Source organism: Orbicella franksi, chromosome 5 (assembly GCF_964199315.1).
Source record: "Orbicella franksi chromosome 5, jaOrbFran1.1, whole genome shotgun sequence".
Classification (NCBI taxonomy): Eukaryota; Metazoa; Cnidaria; class Anthozoa; order Scleractinia; family Merulinidae; genus Orbicella; species Orbicella franksi.
Window position 1 is genome coordinate 20,106,220 of NC_138149.1, and position 6,181 is coordinate 20,112,400.

Genomic DNA, 6,181 nt, shown 5'->3' on the forward strand with positions numbered 1-6,181 from the left:
GCCAGCCTAAAAGCATGGCTCCTGGGCCGGGTTGTTCGGAGCCCGATTAAGCTAATCCAGGAAAAGGTAGAATTTTGATTTGAGTTTTGTAACTTTGCGGTGAGGTTTTCTGTATATTGTTTGGCCTTCTATTTTGAGTTTTAACAATCACCATATACACAAAACAAAGCAACAAAAAACATTTGTATAGAAGAAAACTTATAATTCGGTTAACTTTTAATCCTGGGTTAGCGTTAACCGGCTTCAAAACAATCTGGTCCTGTTTTAAGAGAACCTGACATGAGCCCGCAATCCAATCGAAAACCAGCATTTGGCCAGCGGTCAACTTCAAAAAACACGTGACCTCGATGAGCTTTAAACTTGTGTTCGCGATATGGTCACGTGATACTGATCAGTGGATACTTTGTTTTGACAGGTGTCAATTGATTATAACATGGATGTCCAATATCAAATTAAAGAAGTACACAGTAAACCAAGGCTGCATGTCTCTGTCAACTTATTAGTTGCGCGACTCCGTCGCCGTCGACGTCGTACGTGCGCGCTTACGAGCAATACCGCTAGCCATGATAATCATGAGAAAATCAACTCATGCGTTTCTTTTTCTTTTCTATATGAGTATGGGGCTCCGCTTCGTGGCCCTTGGTGGCCGCCGGAGCTCCGCCATTAGAACAAACACCTGTGTTGGATTAATCTGGCCACGACTGTGGCAGGTTTAATAAAATCAAATGTAACAGAATCACAACACAGTGAATTATGTAAAAAGTTATTGAGTTACTGATTAAAAGTGGGCGACAAAAATCCGCCACAAGCCACACCTCTGTGGCTGAAGCCCTACAATCACGAAAGAAGCAAAGCTCGCGTTGAAGTTGGAAAGCGAAATACATTTTAACAACTAGGATCATATCACTAAGAACAAATTAAGGAACATAAGAATGACGATGATGAAACCACAGCCCTCCCAATAATAAGAGTAATAATAATAATAATAATAATAATAAGTTACTGATTAATTACCGTGTCAATTATATCTAGCAGCGGAGAATCCACACTGCTAATAGGGGACACCTAACTAGAACTGTCTAAAAATAATATACAGAAAAGTCCTATAAGAGAAATAAAAATTATGAGTTACAAAGATGGCTGCCACTACATCCATCTAGGATGTTGCCTAGGTCTAGCCTCCGTACGTGGGTCTTAAACTGCTCGAGATTTATCGCCGATCTTTCTTTTTTGTTAGTTTGCTACATAGTCTTGGGCCTAGATATCGAATTGAATGTTTTCCAGACGCAACAGTGTTAAATCTAGGTAAATAAAAATCTCTCTGCCGTAAACTATAAGTGTGGCTATTAGTATAAAACATGTTACAAATAGTCCGCGGGTACAAATTATGTTTAACTTTATATATTAAAATATAAATGTCTTGTGGTCTCGTATTATACAATGTTGGTAGATTGGCTTTCTCTAACAGCTGCTGGTAGCTAGACAACCTATCTCTAAAAACAGCAGGCAGTCCTCGCACCTGTACTCTCTCTAATCTACGAGTGTCCGAGGCTCTGCAAAAATGCCACACTAGGTGGCAATATGGCAGATGAGGGAGAATAGCTGCTTTGTAGAGGTGTAATTTGGCCTCAGTTGGTATAAGATGCCTCAACCTCATGATCACTCCAATTCTCTGGCTAGCTTTCTTACAGACATTACTAATATGCACCTTAAAATTAAGATCGCAATCTATCGTTACGCCAAGGAGCTTCAAATTTTTTGATTCCATTTTATCCCTGCCGTTAACAGTTAGACACATTTTGTCTCCACAGGTCACACTTTTATTCCGAATGCTCATCGTTTGATATTTCTTCAGGTTACCCTGAAGGAGGTTCGAATCATACCAATTGGTCGCTAGGGTGGCACTCCTCTGAAGTTTCGCAAGTCCAGTGCACATGTTTTGCCCTTTCTCATAGATTTGATGATCATCCACCTACATTGATAAGGCAGAATCTACGTTGTATGAAAGATCATTCTGAAAGATGTTCCACAATAGTGAACATAGTAGTAACTGATCAATTCTGTTTCAAAACTATTGTGCTTTCGGTAAGCCGTAAGGCGATCATCGTACTTTGTTGTCACCTGATTTCCCAGTAAGCGCTCGAACACTTTGTTTACACATGACAGCAACAACAACAACAACAACAACCATTTATTTGTACTCACAATTTGTAAAATAACTACAATAAACATTAAATTAGTATAGAGTACTGCCTGCCTAAAATAACCGTAAGGACTAAAAAGAATGGGCAGACATTAAGTTACATAGATTATTTATACAGTTATCGGTCGGTAACACACTTACACACACACACACACACAAATATAAAGATACAAACAGAATGGAAACTTACTGCGGAACAGAATATATCCTTATGAATTAATTAAAATAATTGTAATATTTAATATGAATCAATAAAGCGTATTTTTAATTTCTTCTTTAGTTGAAAATCAAGTAATTTTTCGTCAGACTCATCAAGAGAATTCCAAATTTTAGGTCCCTGATATCTAATGTTGAAGATTCCGAAATTAGTTCTGGTTTTGGGCAATGAATAGGATTGTCTGGAGGCAAGTCTCGTATTATAGGCATGAATTTCATTAACTGAAGTAAAATAATTCTTGGCAGGTCTGTAATTCTCCTTGGCGTTCTTGTCCTCTTTTTTATAGACAGGTGTCCAGTCCCCTTTTCTCCAGTCACATGGCCATTGACCCATTGACGAATTGTAGAGAGTGATAGAGATGTTTCCTCAGCTCCGGCCCTCAGGATTTTGGCGGAGATACCGTCATGGCCGGTAGCTTCATTTGCATCTAGAGACTCCAGCACTCTTTTCACCTGAGTCAGATTTACTTCCTGAAAATCAGACCTAAGATTGATGACAACAACATAGCAGCGTCCGTCTGATCTGTGTTGCAAAAAACTGAAGCAAGAGCCCCTAAATTAGAAGACAAACAATAGACTGCAAGGCTGATACTACGTGAAAAACGTTTCGAGACACCAGCATGACAAGAACCGATAAAGTAGGATCGCAACAGTGGACAGCTGTTTCGCCCTTCTTGGGGCTCGTCAGTACTGTGTAGCGAAGATATGTAACGCAAGCCCAACAGCCAACGCACATAAATTGCAAAATGGCCCGTTCACTATATCAAGTTCCGTACTTTGAACTCACTTACGCCCCGAAACACGCGTTGCCACATCACGTGTTTCGGGGCGCTAGGACACAAAGTGTCAAGACTGGTGTCTCGAAAAGCAAAAGAATAAATGTGGCTGGACAAGGCCAGCCTAAACATTTAAACATTCAACCGCATGGCCAGTACCATGCCAACTTGATATAGTGAACGGCTCATTTTGCAATTTATGTGCAATTTATGTTATCGGTTCTTGTCATGTTGGTGTCTCGAAACGTTTTTCACGTAGTATCAGCCTTGCAGTCTATAGCTGGTTTTCACATGACGTCACGAAAATTCGAACTACAAAACTATTGATCTTCCTGAGATTTTACTTAAATGATGTATAAGAGCAGCTGAAAACTAATATTCATACAAATTTTCTCTCCGAATGGGTTCTTGGTTTTGTGTTACACTACGCTTAAATTTCTAAGCTTTTGCGTAACGCGGCATTTACAGAGCTGTCATGATGGTGAAAAAAGTGACTTATTTCAGGGAACTTGGCTATCTGAACAGTTCATGTCTTAGAAAAAGTATTATTTTAATGTTTTAGAGTTCCTCGAGGGATAAATTCACGCTTTTGTAGTAAAACTCAGTGTCAGATGTTTCTGTTGGTTTCCGGCCGCCATGTTGGTGCTCATACGGATGGGCACCAGCATGGCGTCTCCATACAAATCTCTGTAAATTTGGGTAAAACATTTCCCCGCATATCTCGCATAAGAAGAATTGCTGTGACCAGAATTTTGGCGAGAGTCTTTGCATATTTACCTTCTTTCATTACCCAGATTCTGGACTTTATCTATTGACCGGTTTTAATTTTTATTTTGATCTATTTTGAATTGCGTGACACTGAAAACCAGCAATTGTTTGTCTTCATACATTTTTTTGGCTGATCAGATCTCTTGTAGATCCTACGTTGGCAGCGTTTATGGTATGCGGTCCCTTGCAGTTTCTGGTTTCCTAAATTAGAGCCTCAATTCAACAATTACTGTAATGCAAAAAATATATACACAATGACAATAACAATGACGATGACGCTGACGACGCCGGTGACGATGACGATGACGATGACAATGACAATGACAATGACGATGACAATGATCATAACGATGACGATGACGGTGACGATGACCATGACAATGACTATGAAAATGACAATGACAATGACAATGACAATGATAATGACGATGGCAATGACAATGACAATGACGATGACGATGGCGATGACGATGATCATGACGATGACGATGACAGTGACAATGACTATGAAAATGACAATGACAATGACAATGACAATGACAATGACGATGACAATGATAATGACGATGACAATGACAATGACAATGACGATGACAATGATCATAACGATGACGATGACGGTGACGATGACCATGACAATGACTATGATAATGACGATGACAATGACAATGACAATGATAATGACGATGGCAATGACAATGACAATGACGATGACGATGGCGATGACGATGATCATGACGATGACGATGACAGTGACAATGACTATGAAAATGACAATGACAATGACAATGACAATGACAATGACGATGACAATGATAATGACGATGACAATGACAATGACAATGACGATGACAATGACAATGACGATGACAATGACATTGACATTGACAGTGACAGTGGCAGTGACATTGACAGTGACAGTGACAGTAACAGTAACAGTGACAGTGACAGTAACAGTAACAGTGACAGTGAAAGTGACATGACGCTTCGGTTATGTTGTCACCATTATCAAATGCAGTCGCTCAGTTCAGATCTATGCATTAATCTGCATTTGATACAATGGCGACGAGATGACGCCGAAACGTCATATTTTAGCGTTTATTTTTTCTTTTATAATAATGATAATAACAATAATTATAATAATAATAATTATAATAATAACAACAATAACAATAATTATAATAATATAAAACCATTGTAATAAAGTCGTTAAAAAGGAAGCAGAATGTAGTTTACAGAAATGAATAAAATTGACAAGAACTGAGAATTGAAATGATTAAAGTGTCACAACGTAACAAAAATACAATAATAATAATAACAATAACAATAACAACGATAACGATAACGATAACGATAACAGGCTGCGCGAACTCCTGGGGGCGAGAAGCATGCGTGCTCAGGTGTTCAGCGTAAAAAAGGCCATAGCATGAGCTTTTGCGATACCTTTTACATTTTTGACCCGAAAAAAAAATATCACAGGAGGTAACTGTGCTGTTTTAGAATTGGTACCTCTTAGAGGTGAAAAAACTTTCAAGCCATCGCCACAAAACTGGATCTTGGTACCTCTCAGGGGTTCTCGTCAAAATTCCCGACGATCATCCCCGTTCTTTTTATATGGGAGTTCCACCCCCACTGGGCCCAGGACTCGATGACGGACCCGACCCAAAGATTGCGTGACGATATCGTAGCTACCTTAAGGGCCGCCAAGCCGAGCCCCATACCCATAATCATACCCTATAGGAAAGAAAAGGAAACCAATGAATTGATTTTCTCATGGTTATCATGGCTAGCGGTATTGCTCGTGGGCGCGTACGGACGATGACGCGCGACGGCGACGATGGAGTGGCGCAATATGGTGACCATACTGCAGCTAAAAGGTTGACAGAGACATGCACCCTTGATCTATAGCCTCCTTCTTTGATATTGGACATCCATGTTATGGTCAATTGACACCAGTCATAACAAGGTATCTGCTGACCAATATCACGTGACCATATTGCGGGCTCAAGTTCAGAGCTCATCGAGGTCACGTGTTTTTTTGACCAGGTGCTGGTTTTCTATCGGATCACAGGCTTATTAGAGGTTAACTTGTTGTAAATGAGGCCGGGTTGTTCGGAAGCCGGTTAAGGTGGCTTACTACAGTTTTTCGGAGACTTAGTAGCGCGCGCTATGATTGCCTGCCAGACGTCAGCATTAATCGCGCGTGCAAAAATGGCGC